This window comes from Fundulus heteroclitus, chromosome 3, assembly GCF_011125445.2.
Source record: "Fundulus heteroclitus isolate FHET01 chromosome 3, MU-UCD_Fhet_4.1, whole genome shotgun sequence".
In the NCBI taxonomy this organism is placed as follows: Eukaryota; Metazoa; Chordata; class Actinopteri; order Cyprinodontiformes; family Fundulidae; genus Fundulus; species Fundulus heteroclitus.
Window position 1 is genome coordinate 10,351,112 of NC_046363.1, and position 15,877 is coordinate 10,366,988.

Here is a 15,877-nt window from a genome sequence, read left to right on the forward strand (position 1 = left end):
AAGCAGTAAACTTTTAACTTTTAGTTGTGAGACGGAAAGAAATCCAAATGAAAGAACTCGGCTTTATTCTATCCACGTATCTCCAAAGCACAAGATTTCACAAATACAAGGCACCATTCAGGCTGGCTGTGACCCAGTTAAGCTAGCTCTGTGGATATTGATTTTCATTTTTTATGAGAAAATATTTGTCTCTATTTGAGCTTCCTTGTAGGCATTGCAGATCAGCGGATCAACACCTTAGGGTTTTCAGATGGATTATTTTTGTACGAAAGGTAATACTGTAAGCAATATATGACTGACTCCAACTGAATAGTTTCATTTAGAGTTAGTGGCTACTGAAAACTAGATTTAGTTCTCCATAGTGTTGATGTGCCTTCCCCGTGTCCATGCGAGATATAACAATCATCTTGGCAAATTTGCATGCCTCACTGTGAGCACGAGTCAATCAAAAGGGATTGTTGAGAAATGTGCTTCGGGTATTGATTAGAAAGCTTTCAGCTCCTCTGAAGGAGAGCGTGCTCACCGATGAACCCCGTGTTTATTTCCATTAAGAAACGCATCACTCCTCAGCATCATATGCCGCGGTCAGGTATGCGTCTAATGCAGTGTGTACAGACGATCCCATCCGAGGACCTGGAAGAACCTCTAACAGTTTATTAGCCACCTCCTTGCAAAATAATAATAAAAAATTGACAAATAGCAAAAGCAGCACACACTTCCCATACCTAATAAGCAAAAGGACCTTGGATTACCTACATTTTGGGGTAATGGTGGGTGCTTGCAGTTAAAGAGGCAATATTGGAGACTAATGACTCTGGAAGTCATTCTAAAGAGATGCTTTTGAAACCATAGCTAATGAATAGCGGTACATGGTCTGTAGTCTTTATTACACCTCAGGCTTCATCAGTGCATTAATATCTTGGATATTTGTCCACAGATAGTACTGTAAGTGCTCCATTCAGGGTGATGGGAATTAGTTGATTTCTCAGCAGCGGAGTGAAGGAGTGGGAATTAACTCCATCATCAGGGACCTCTTTAGCCTTTGTAGCCATGACTGCAAAGCCTGACCCGAATACAAATCAGGCGATTTGCTTTCAAATATCAAGACTGTAATACCGGCCTCAGTTCCTGCCCAGAATTGTATTCAGAGCCACTCAACACATTTGTTTCCTAAACGGTACTGGGAGGCAATCTTTTGCAAACTCACTCGAACATACTCGAGAAGCTGCCTTGGATGCTGAGACGAATGAGACCTTTTAAACCGCTGACATTCATGATATCAGTCCTTTTTTTAATGCATTCCCCTATTTGGGAATGCAATTTTACTAGACATTACTGAATAATTGCATTTTTTTAGAGACAGCTTGCCCCACTATTTGCAGTAATGCTTAAGTATGCTTTTCCTCTCTCTTTTGCATCTTTCACTCTCAGTTACCACTGGAGTCCCACCGGGGAATGATTTTTTTTTTTTTTTTTCATTGCATGAGGAGAGAAAAATAAATTTAAATGATTTCTTTCTCCTCTGCACTCAGATGTGTTATAAAGCTACGAAGGTTGCATGTACCCAGGAAACATTTTTAGGTAGAATGCTTCTGTGACTCAGACCACGCTCTCCAGTTGGGAAAGACCATGCTGTTACCCTAATGCTTTTCTGGGAACAGATGTGTTGTGGTGGTAATTGGTTTTTCACTCCGCTAGGTCTCTGCCTAGCCTGCATCTTGCTAGATCACAGCGACCTCGAAGTCAACACAGGAAAGTGAAAGGAAAAAAAAAATATGTATAAGTTATCCTTTTGTCAAGTGCAGAAATATTTCATGGCTGAGGCTAATACGGTAGATTAGGTTGATGGATTTGCCACCACCACTAGATGCAACAATAGCTGTATTCCAGCACCTTTCTTACTTTTAAATAAAACTGTGTGAGTGAGTGCATCCCAGAAGGCAGATTACTGGGAACCCAACAATGGGCAGAATCAAGACAGGTTTTGTGTCCAACTCTAGCTCTCATGCTTTGGCCAGAAGCTTTTCCTTTACATGCCAGTTGGATTCCTGCAGGACCCCAATAGAAAGAGAAGCTGATGATCTTGTCCTTTTCAAAAATAAACTCTTAGATTAGATAGTTAAAAAGTGAAAAGGGTGCATTCACTGAAATGAAAGCTAAAGAGAGAAAGGTTTTATAATACTTGTGTATGATACTCATACTCAACTCCAAATTATATCCAGCGTCTTATTATGTGTATCTTTATAGAGCAATATTTCAGACTGTGTCCTGGAATGATCTCTGGAATAATTTATGATATTGGCGTTTTAGTTTTATTGCCTTAAAATGAGCTCCATCTGCTCACTAAATCAGTTCCTGCATATCTCAGCTTTATGTTTCACCTCATAGATGTAGCCTATTGAACGCTGGTCTTGATTAACGTTGAGTATGTCATCAGCTGACTATCATGGCCGTCACTGTACTTTTAGACTTGTGAGGACAAAACAGCAGCAAACCTCCCCAGAAGAGCCTAACCCACCAAATGTACTGTCGTGCCTCAATGTAAAACGCCTGATTGGCATATATTAATATTATGATTAAAAAAAGAAAAACCAGAAGAAATCTGTTAGGGTAAAAATATTTTTTCTCAAAATCATTTATATTGACTTTTAAAAGAAAAACAAAAAAAAAGAAATCCAAAATGAACCCACAAAAATATGACAAATTATCGGTATAATGTAAGGACATTACCCCACACATAAATAATAAATCCTCGCTCTTCCCCACAGAGAGTACAGCTCGTTAACTGACTCTCCTGCAAAAAGCCAGAACTGACCTGCTGTGACCTGAACATTTTTCCTGAATCAAGGAAAGCACTCGTTCTAATTGATTCTGATTTTGACCCACTGTGTGCTACCTCTGTCTTAACTCCTCCTGTATCCCTCATAATTACCAGAGCACAAACATTCCCAGCATGGTGTTAACCTGTTTTGTAAAGACGCAGCGAACCTGGTGTTGCCGTTAATCATGTGTGCGTCAACCAGAGTGGTGCATGAGCGCACGGTTTTACATATCTACCGAATACGAATGTGCCCCCTGTTATAAACAGAACTACAGTAACTTTGACAATTCTTCCAAGGTTAATCAAGACACAACAAAGAAAAGACAAACTATGCTTAAGGAATGTAAAACTGACACAATGTAGTTCAAAAGATTTTTTGGAACATCATAAAAGGAAATAGTTTTATGCTGTGCATGAATATGCCCTGATGGTTTATGGTCATCTTTAAAGTACCACATCTTTACCAAGGTTGTTTTCTTAGACTTTCTCTCCTGAACTAGGGCGCCCACAGCAGAAACACACTTTTACAGCTCAAGGGTTATCTTTTGAATCTTGCAATCCTTTTGTCTCAAAACATTTGGATTTAAGAAATGCAAATGAAAATTGGTACATTTGCATTTCTATACCCACACAATGTTGGTCAGTGTCATGGCAGGAGCTGGTGCCTTTATTTGAGGCCAGACGAAGGGCAGGCTACACTGGTTCGCTGGTTCACTACAAAGATGCCCAACAAAGATAAAGAACAACCCATCATGCATGCAATCATAACTAAACTCTAATAATTTGGTAAAAAAAAAAATACTGAGTTTGGGCTAGGATGCTGACCCAGCCCTGTTTAACTGATTCATGCCTGGATTGAATTAACACAACTGGGTTGGGTTGCCGGTTTGACTCGGCACACTGGGTTAGGTTTTCAACCCCAAGAATGACATCAAGTGAATAACGTGTCATTTTTTATTTGTAATTATAGTGGAAAAGAGGTGTCATTTAGGATAATGTTTTTTCTTCATCCATCCACTTTGCTTACTTTGTCTTTGCAGGGTCACAGGGGGCCCCATCAGTCAGTGGGCCACAAGAGAGTGGATTCACATGTGTAGGCTGGGTTGTTCAGTATTAAAACATTTCAATTTGTGCCGCGGTCGTTTTAAAGATATTAGGAAAAGTTTCAGGGTCGGTCATACAGATCAATAAGGCACCTTCTTGTATCAAAATAAATAAAATAACAGTGTCAGCAGTTTGCACTATGACATTATTTGTCTGTGTCAACATTATTTTACCGATATTAAAGAGTAAAATTTATCCAAAGGTCTCCGAAGAATGCCTGTGTCAAGCAACACCGACACGTAGGACAGAAATGCAAATATTATAAGAATAAGAATAGGAGACTACTTTGTTGTCCCACAATCGGGACATTCACGTGTGACAGTGGTAAAAACACACAGTTACATACTAAATCAGTGATGAAAAACCAGCTAATCTAGTCTAAATTTAAATATAAAGCAACAGAGAATGAACTGATTAAAAGGGCTAAAATAAAAGTAAAGAAAAAAATAAAACCAAAGTAAGTATCGCACAATTATTGATAATATAATAACATGGCATGTTCAGGTCAAAAAATAATAAATATTCAAGTTAGACAGGAGCTAATTTACACAATGGTGTGAGAAAAATGAAAATGCAATATGAGCGATTGTACAGCCACATCCCGGAGTAGTCAAGGTGTGTAAAAGTATACCGTGGAATCTGAGAGACTAATGATAATCAGGTGAGAAATTCTATATTCCGTTAAAGAGAGAGGGGGAAAAAAACACAGCAGCTGATTTGCACAACGACGTGAGAAAAATATGCAATATGCATGATTGTACAACAGCGTCTCGGAGTAGCCAAGGCATGTGCAAGTGTACCTTTGCATCTGAAAGACTAATGATAATCAGATAAGAAATTCAATATTCCGTTAAACCGAAGAAAAAAAATACAGCAGCCAATTTGCACAACGAAGGGAGAAAAATATGCAATATGCATGATTGTACAAGCAAAACCCATAGTAGCAAAAAAAATAATTTACATCTGAGAGACCGTATAAATGATTCCCACCATGCATGGTTTCAGATAGTGGGAGGAAGGTAGAGTACCCAAATCAGGGCAACACATGCAAGGGAAAATTGTAGAAAGTAAGGCCCAGGCCAGCATGTGATCCCAGGACCTTCCTGATGTAATGCAACACTGTTATTAAGTGCTTCATTGTACTACTCTCAATGAATGTTAGTTTGATCCAGCATCTAAAATCATCATAAATGAAACATTTTTTCATCTTTAAAATGGGCTTTAACTGACTAATTAAATCCTCTGTATAGACTGTCATACTGACTTTATCATAAATTTGGTCATAGTGTGAATGTTGAGCATATGAAGCATTACCTTGTGCTAACTATCCTCAGTGAACACACTCTAAGATTGAAGCCATTACTTTGACCCACAAACATTACCAGTGAAATACAGCATCATTTTATTATCTTAACATTTCTCTTTTCACCCTAATCAGGTGGTTGCATTGTAGGCCGATCAAACAACATCCTCTCTGTCGTGATTTTGGCTTTTGTTTGCTTTGTTCTGGACTAATTAGTTTCCACTCCCCTCAGCCATCAGTCCCCTGCCACCGCCCAATCGGCTCTGTCCACACCTCAGTCTCCCGCCAGATCAGCTGCTGCCGGTAATTACAGTCACCTCTGGTCACCTCTGTTCACCTGCCTTCGTGTACCTGCCTGACTCACCCACTCATCACCTCACTCGTGTTCTGCCGCCATGGCGTTTTTATTCATTTATCTTCATTCTGAAATTAATTTACACTAATCATTTAAGCCTGACTCAGACATTTACACTCAATGGTCCAGAAGTACTTCTGTAGAAATCTAAAAGTGTTAAAGGAAGCAACTATGATGATACTTATATATTCAGAGATTAGACAAACCACTGCGATCCCGCTTTATCCTAAAGAGCAACATTTTCAGTCTGGCTCCCTGTTTTAACATTTCCTCTGCAGGCTGCACCGCTGTTCATTCTCTCTGGAACAACCTCACCCCCCCCCCCCCCCCCCCCCATTAACGTCAATTAGGTAACAGCCAATTTAGGGAAAATGGGGCTGCACTGTCTGTACCTCGGCAGATTGAGCAACATCTTTGTTTTTTGGTAAGCCAGTGAAAGAGTGCTGTGTTTTTTCTGCCACTTGCACTGAGAGTGGTTCTTTTTTCCTTTCTTTCTTTCTTTTTTTTTTGCTCTCTCCTCTTGTGAGATGAAGTGGATGAAGCCTTTGCTGAGCTCAAGGTGTCATTGTAAAATTAGAAATAATTTTTTTTTTTCCCTCAGCAAGAAAAAAAATGGGGTATTATGCAGTGGATGTGTACTTTATGTATTCCTTGGTGAGTGTCTCTTTCTGGTAAAGGCAGTTTATTAGTTTTCATGAAAGGATACTTCTGAATCATTTACATTATCTTCTCACTATGTATTTTTTTTTTATCTCAGAAGTGCACCAGAGCTGTCATAGCTGCCTAGAAGCTTTTTCAAATCATAGACTTTTTTGTTTTGTAAGAGGTGTATTTCACTCACCCTTGTGTCTGTTACACTTAAGCTGGTATAATAATGACATTCGCCCATGTGCTCAGGCAGCAAACCTAGGCTTACTTAGCTGTCTGAAGCGGTTTTCTTCCACTGGGGTACACAGCACTGAGGAATAACTCGCAGCATTCGCAGAAAGCTTCTCAGCCTGTCATAATCCCTGTGATGTCTGCAGGTGATGTAGGACAAACCTAGTATGGTCCGATTTTCATATAGCATTCTCCCGCATCCAGACGGCATGCGTATCCAATCCGTTGATATTATCCCCATCCACCGCCGTCACTGGACGAGAGGCGAGATTCGCCACACAGGGCAACACAGAGACACAAGGGACGAACAAAAACGTATTCACACACTCAACTTAAAGGGCTGTTGACCCAGCACGCATGTTTTTGGAGTTTGGCAGGACGCCGGAGAGAAACCACACTGCAATGTCCTAAGAGATTTGTTAGACAACAGTAGCAAACAAACAGCATCATTAAGAACCCGAGACTCAGCTAGAAGAGCAGGGAAAAAGTCGTGGGTAACTTTAAAGCAGGTTTGGATTATAAAGCATTATTCCGTTAAATCTAAATGCTCACTGCATCATTAAAAAACAGGAAGGCAAGGCATGTGGATTTGTATAGCACATTTGAGTAACGAGAAAATTCAAAGTGCTGAGCGTGAAGCATGAACCGCGGAACGCATTTCAAATTGGTCGGACCCATCAGGCAATACTCACAATACCACTACCCATCACATACGCACGCGCCCGCATACACATAAAACATCAGCATCCTCTTAATCACGCAACTGATTTGCGTCACATGACACAAGACAAGCCAATCCATTTTTAGACACCAGAATTTATTGCTTTCTCATAGGCTGTGGTCCCTGAGCATGATAAAAGTGTCTGCCATGTTATAATTAAAATCAGCACCGAATCTTTATTGAACTTTTTTTCTGACGTTCCAGCACACACGCCCCGGATTTATTTCCACTTACAATCATTATATTACAGCTAACACAATATTTACAGAATAAAAATACATTAAAAAGAAAAGTCAAACTCACCCCCGCTCTAAATATTCCAGAAAAAGTGTCTCCGTCTGTCATTATGCTGGATGAAGTCCCTGGCTATCCTCAAAGCATCCACTGTGGTCAAAAGATCCCCGTGTGTGTGCACATCAAGCTATTTAGTCTTTTCTGGGTCATTGTAGATCTCAGATAGTTCTTGATACGACGGAGGGACGAGAAACACCTCTCAGCACTTGTAGTGGACACAGTTAACTAAGCTAACGAAGCTAACTAAGCTAACCAAGCAAACGAAGTAGCGGCAGTCATAAGCAGCGCAGAGGTGGCTTGCAATTGTGTGGGAAAACTTTTGTTTACATCACATGACACAATCAGCCAATACATTTTTAGATGGGATGATTTATTGCTTTCTCATTGGAGAATGATGCTGCTGCCATAGACTACTGTGCATTTGAAAAAATAGCTATTGAATAATTTAATTTATTTATATATATTATTTTACATGTTTGATCATCAAAAGTACCGGCCCTACCGGTTCCGCGGTCCGTGGCGTGAAGAGAACATGAAAGACAACACACAGACTAAAGCACATTGAAGTGGAATAATAGCAGTAGGTCAAGATAAGTTGGACTACAAACTTAACGTGGTGATGTTCCAGCTCACCACAACAGTTTAAATAGAAAATTAACTTTCAGAGGCAACTCTAAACAAAAAGGTTGTCATGGCGTTTTGCTGTCATGGCCGTCAGCATAACGCTTAGACTTCTGTTGCTGGAATCCTGCCTGCAGCATTTTATTACATATAAATAATTATCTGTTAGCCCACCCTACAATTATCACCACCAGCCGCCACTGGGAAAAGGGAAGGTGAGCATGAGTTCTGAGTCATGGTGAAGCGTGCAGAGAAAACTCATGTTTGATCGCCTCTCATCCAAGGTTGTGGGCTTCCTCATAATTTAAAGTTGTCAGTCCTTTAAAAGCAAGTAAACTCATAAATTATTTATGATTGTTAAAACTTCCACTCGCACTCATAAACTAAATATGCTGGGGAGAACTGTGGAGGTCTTGAAAATGACACCAATAAACTTTAGGTCTCTTTATGGCACACCGTAAAGCGTTATCATCACTGCTCAAACTTTAGAAGCTCAACTTCAGGATAATGCTAGAACATTACAGAATACCATATGATATAGTGCCATGGGATGGAATATACCTTTTCATCTCAGGGAAGTTTATTTTCATACCAAGCACTGTCTTGATAACTTCCTTCAGGAGGAGCAACAAAAAGACATGCACAGACAACAGAAAAGATGGCCCAACTCAAGGTTGCAGAGTTAGACGGTGTTTTAATGTTGGGTGCAACAAGGGCCGGTCGGGGGTGCATCCTGGAGACAGATTTAGAGGGGAGAAATGAAATTTAGAACTGTTTAATTAGCATTTTGTAAAAGGTGCATCTTCTGCCAGAAGGTAAGTGGTCATACTCAGGTTAATGGATTAGTGATAAGTCTGGCAAAACTTTATTTACCTGTCGGAGTACAGACTGCTCATAAATCTGCTGCAGACAGACGTCCTCAGTTCTCCTTGTCCGCTTTTTCCTCCATAATGCAGCAGCTTAGATCTTTTTCTTTCTTGGCAGCCACCTTGTAATGCTTTGCAGCATAGCCAAAACAATGTGATGTTTCTTTCCTTTTTGACAACAAACACTATCAGTTTACTACAGAGTGTGCAGCCTTTGTTGTGAACAAGAATGCAGACTGACGATACCGTGCTTTGCAGCTGAAAACACGATTGGCTGAATGTCAGTGTATGACCCTTGGCTGAAGTCTTTCTGGTGCCTTTTCCTTTTTATGCTTTTGTACCGCAGATGACAAAGCATGTTTAAGACTGACAAAATCTGACATCTTATGGTCATGTGACACATGTATTTAAAAAGTGAAATGCAGAAATGAAGAGGAAAGGAAAACTATTTGCTAGGTCATAGACCCTAGTTTAATTGTAATTAATTGGATCAATCTTCTTATGTATGATGTTGTCAGTCTCCTATGTATGTGCGGATGGCTTGGGAGACGTGCAGTTAAATCCAAAATAAATCATGCCCCTGGCAGATTTAGATTTAAAATTATTTTCATATAACTATAAAGTTTATTTAATTTTTTTAAAAATAAAACCGGGAAATATCTCAGAAGATAATCAGACATAGTTAATTAATTGAAAAATACTTCTCAGCTTTTCAAATAGATTTTAATAAACCATGGCATGTCAAAAACGATTTAGATATTTGAAAAATCTTTAGCGGCATAACAGCAATCAAACCCTTCTCATAATTGCTTCCATTATATTTACTTTTGGATGTTTCTACTGGTGTTTTGATTATTTATCTTTGGTGATAAGCTCTGAATCTTTTAGGCTGCCATCACCCTAATCGTTGGCTCCCTCCACAGAGTCCTTGTTTGATTCAAACTTATATGTGGAATTTAGGAAGATCTGCAAAAGGTTTTGAGCATGCTAAAGCCTGGCATCTGCAGATGACTTCACTGGGAAAACTGCAAAATCTTCTGAATCTTCTTGTAGGTGTTTTGTTTTTTTCCATGTCAACTACAAGTGACATGGAAAAAAAGCATAATAAGGCAGTAACATACAAATCTATGTCGAGATTCTTCAATGCGTAAATTGTCAGAGCAATGATTCCTTTATGTTCTTGAACATGTTATCATACTGTACTAATAACCTAATGTTCCCTGTCTCATTATACTTTAATATATTGCATTGTATACAGCTCAGCCTTAATAAAAAAATGGTTTTGTTCTTCTACTCTGGTGACCGTAAACACTGTGTCATAAAAGGGATTTTAAAACTGTGAAATTATTACTGTGAGGTATTTCGCCTAAGGCATTACAGTAAAAACCTTTATTTTAGACATTTTATTTTGTTAAGTGTTGAGACACCTCTCCAAGTCGTTGGATTCAGGTCTAGGCATGCAGACTGCTTCTATACACATTTGGGAACCTGTATATACATTTTCCAAAGGGAGGAAAAATGTACTATTCATTTTGGTTTCAACAAATGGTATTTGGTATGTTCATTACACATTATTTCTATGTGCTACTCACTATGTGGGTTTAGAGTTGGCATTTTGATGATGCTGACTAAAATGTTTAGCCCTTGTTGTTTTCCCACAGCCCCTGCCTGCCTCCCTGTTTCACTAATGTTGCCACTTACCAAATGACCAACTACTCCATCTTCACACCGGGTGCCTTCATTCTGTCTCTCTTCTCTCTGGCTTTACGTTCTGCATCCTCCATCTTCACCCGTTTATGCCTTTGCTTGGCAGTAGACATTAGAGGATTTGGCATTTATACCTCTGTTTGAGATGTAGCAGTTTTTGTATTTAAGAGTAAACTACTGCCTGTGTTGAATGGTATTTTGACACCAAGCACTAACAAGACAAATGTTCGCCTACGCCGTTGGTTGCTTGACATTTCGCCTCTTTCTCAAAAACAATCCGCAGTGTCAGTACGGTGTCAGGTTTCCCCAAGCTTGCTTCGCCGTGTCATCCAAAAGGAGGACTGTCTATCCGCTTGCAAGTTCCTCTTGTCTGTTCAACTTACTGTGGCGGAGATGGACTTTACCAAGTGAGTCACGGTGCTGTGTTTTATGTGGAAAGCTGAACAACAGTGTCGGCGCCCCTGGGTCCAACAGATCCTCCAGAGATTCTCTCAGTTAGGCGAGTACCACCCCCTATAGCTGAACCTGGATGATGGTCGCTTCCAGTGGTGCTTTCGTCTGTCCAGGGCCCAGTATGAGGAGCTGCTGCCCTGCATCAGGGGACAGATCCCTCTGCGACACGAACTACAGGCATCTTCGGTCAGTAAATCCATCATTGCTCAATAGAAATGCAGCGTTACTGTACTGTCTAAATATGTAACACATAAGGAACATTTTTGTGCTTCAATAAATGGACAAAGAGCACCCTTGACACAACGCAAATTGACAGAAAAGTTCTGATTTTTTAACTCAATCAAAATTTTAGCTTTGCTTTACTGGCAGTTTTATTTTGCTCTGTTCACCAGATTCATGCCATTTGCATTGGCCAAAATGCCTCGTTTGCATCACGGACTGTTAATTTGCTCCTGAACGTGTCTTAACGTAGAAATAACATATTAATCACTAACTCCATTTGCCTTGATCGTGTTCGATGTGAACGTAGCTTAACAACTCGTAGCAGAAGAATCAAGGAAGCCTATTCCTTAAAACACTAACTAGAAAAGGTTTGGCATCCTAATTGTAGCTTTTTTTCTTTTTTGAAAAAAAAAGTTGATTAAACATTTAGTGACAAACTGTTTCTGCACTGCATCACTATCACTGTCACCTGCCCAAACAAATACCAGATGGTAAATTCCCACCCAAACACAAACGGCAATAAATAATCCTCAGTAATTAATATCGGCTTGGTTTTATTTATGAGACTGTTGGATAAGATTACAAATCAGGGTTTTAAAGTTACCTGGAGAACATGGTTTCATTGTACTGATTGGATAATGCTGTGAGAGTGTTTGTTCAGGTGTTGAACTTGACCCTTTAGTTCTAGTGAAATGAGCTGCAGTAAATAAAAACATTTGGGACAATCTTTATTCAGAAACAGCCCATGAACCAGGGCAGTTGTCCACTTTATGTTAACAATGATGTAATGTTTACCAGAAGATTTTTTTATTTAACCCAACAAACACCATTTTTGATTTGCTAACTGAAAGGAAATGGTAACATAACTCTATAACAACTGCCCTTTTTGGCTTCTGTCGAGTGAGTTTGGTAGTTCCTCTGCCAGCTTCAACATGGTTGTACTAAAGTACAAAAAGCAATCTCAGTGAGGTAATGGATGAGTGAACTCTGTATGGAGCATCCTGACAATGACCCAGCAGAGGACCTTTGGGATGAGTTAGAGGAGACACCTCAAGACAGGCCATCAACATCACCACCTGACCTAGCAAATGCCCTCCAGGAAAAAAAATGGCAAACATTCCCGTAAACTCACTCTTAATCCTCACAATATGTCAGTGACATTCATGTGCATGTAAAGGCAAGCATTCTAATACCTTTGGCACTAAAGAACATTTCCCTGTAAGCTGTTTTACACTATAAAGACCTCTGTAAGTGTCCTTCTCACATTTTGTCCTACCAGACAAAACAGATGTCGTCATATATCTGATAGAAATTAGTTATTTGGCCTTACCTGAACTCTTTATGACTTCTATACTGACATTCATCAGAAGATTACGTTGTGTGAATGCTTCTCTCTTTCATCCTTGACCTTGCTCTTAAACTCTAACAAGAAAGGAACGATTAGATCCGAGCCCTGGTCCCTGGAGCAGGAAGGTAGCACTTTATTCCAGCTCTTCAATCATAGCACACTCACAGCCCTTCTCCTCTGAAACAGCCGTTTATGTGTTAATTGCAATACGTCTGTTGGGATCAACTAACATTGTTAAAACCAACGATTCCAGTATGACATACTTTCAGTGTATTAAAAAAAAACATGTTTTCAACCAGCGGTTACATCTAGTGTAATGTTTCTCTCCTTACCCAAAATATGTAGACAATGATGATGGACGTGCAACTAAATAAGGCTTTAATCTTCAACTTGGACTTTATCTACAATCACTGTTTTGATCCGACTGGCAATAAATGTTTTCAGGCCCCTCATATCTTTTCAGGAAATAAAAAAAAATAAAACATTGAGGCATGGTGGGAACCAAAACAGATCCGTTCTTTCTTTTGGCAGTGAAATAAGTGATGGTTGATTTGTGGTAAAAATGAGGTTGTGGGGAAGCTCTTTTTATAGAAGCAAAAACCGTAGCAAGGCGTGAGAATAACATTTGTGACAACACACAAGAATTTAGAAAATGCAATAAAAAACATTTTTCTTCATGAAATGGATAGATCTCTTGAGGTAAATACAGTTTAATATCATTTCATAATATGCCACTACATGAAACATAATCCAGGCAAAAGCATTGAATCACAGTCCAGCAGGAAAAAAAAAAAGATTGAAAGACGACAAGAAAATGTATTTTTTTCCATATTCTTGTTTATCTTTTTACATCACAGCAGAACAGTTAAAATCACACCACAACAAGCTCCGTAAACCAAAAGCACTGAACAGATTGGCATTATTGTGTCAAAAATGAATAAATCAAAAGTGTTAAATCTGTACCTTGCATGAAATCAAAGCAGAACACCAATTGTCTGTCTTCAAAGAAGTGTATGTTGAGTGAGTTCTGAAGGCAAGCAGTGCTTTGCTACAGGTCACTCTTTCACATTTTCTCACATTACTACCAAACTATTGGAATTTTATCTGATAGACCAAAACTAATGACACACCATTTTCCAACTTCTTACAAATACAAGTCTGAAAAGTGCAGCATTCATTCGTATTCAACTTCCCGAGTCAATAGATCATACAACACGCGCTTCGCACATCACAGGTACAGGAATTATGGTTTACCATTCTCTGCAAACAAATAGCTCAGTCATATTAGATGAAGAATCTCTGAACAACAATTTTTAAGTGTTGCGGGAGACTCACAGCTGGGTTTAAGTCTGGATTTTAACCCATTCTAACACTTGAATATGCTTTGATCTAAAGCATTTCATTGTAGCGTTGTTTAGGGCTGTTTTCCAGCTGGAAGGTGCACCTATGCCACCAGTCTAAAATCTTTTGCAGATGCCAAATGGTTTTCTTTTGGGACAGTATTTAGCATCCTCCCATTATTTAGATCAGCTTCCTTGTCCTTGAAGAACAGCATCCCCACAGCCTGACGGTGCCACCACTATGCTTTACCTAGCGGATGGTCTGTTTGGATGATGTGCAGTGTTGGTTTCCTGCCACAAAGTGCTTTAGTTGAATTTTTTTTAAAATCTTTTTCATTCTACTTCTCCACTGATTAAGCTTGAATGTGTTTGTCTATCAATATAAACTCTCAATACAATGCATTGAAATGGTTGCAACATGGTTTTCCAACAATTAAGTTGTTAACTGTTTTAACATCCTATTGTTGATCCTCAATTACATTTTATCAATATTATTTTTCACACTCCAAGAACCAATTTGTGAAATGTGTTGTGTCTGTCTGCAGGTTTGAAAGAAAATTGATGTTGCTGTAATGCATAATTTAAATGCAGTCATTGAGTTAGCCTCAGTTCAAATAAATATATGTGCCAACAACACAACCCCCAAAGCACAGCCCTCGAGGATTTTATTGTCAGTTACAGGTTCAATAAAAAATAAATAAAAAACTCCTTGTGTCTACAGCCGTGACATCTGCAGAGTCAGCTCTACATAAAGCATTGTCCTCAACAACATCTCCTCTGCTCTCTGGGAAACAACCTTTGACTCCATCAGGGATGAATAGGATGCAGATTTAATTTTTTAGCCGTTTTCAAATCCACTGCCGTGAAAAACAAAATCTGTGTAACCTCTGTCTGAACATTTATACCAACACTTTGGATCTTTTTTGGGTCACACTTTAATAATGTTTAAAGATATCATTATAAAGGATGGAAACATCCAACATTGTGGTATACTGCGGTTTTCACTCAACAAGGTCATGTTATGCAGTCTGTTGTTTTACTGCAATGAGGTAAAACTATATCCTTTTAAAGCCTTGGTCAAAGGAGACATTAGTTTTGTCTCGACAAAAATCTGTTTTTGTGTTTTGACAGTGATACCAGGAAAGGTGCAAAACAAGAGGTGTGGTTTGTCCAGAGGAGCTTCTCGGGCAACACAGCCTGAAAACTGACCAAATAGCAGCAAAGCAAAGTACAAGTCAGGACATTTGCAAATATATAAATATCATATTCAGTGTTTCAAATATGTACAACCAGATTTTTTTCAACAATATCTGTACAAATACTTTGCAGTTACAAGCACTGTGCCTATGTGCCTTTTAAAAACACAGAAAAACATAAAACCTCCATGTTGATTCTTCTGGATCAGCACAGTGGCACGTTAGGTAAGATGGTGCACTTCCACTTTCCTGGCAACAATTTTCTCTTCTGGGATGAGCCTTTAGAGCTCTGTGCCACTGTAACGACACATTGTGCTCTGAGGATTTACACTGATGTTACCTGCGTTAAGATGGTCTTAATTTTTATAGATTAGTAAAGTGTGGATTCATGGATTAAAAATGTAGCATTCTTAAATCCTGTTCATTAGCCACATAGCTTAACTTGGGTGCACATGTCTGTGATTCAGCATATTTTCTTCTGCTTGGATTTCAGACATTTAGTTTCAGTACTTATTTTTTCTAGATGTTAACTGATTAATGAAATGATCACTGATTCAGAAGACTAATTAGCTCTTTCTAAAGAAAATAAAAAACTAAGTTATACTTCAGTCACGAGTTAAAGGATCAATAAGCGAAATTTCATTATT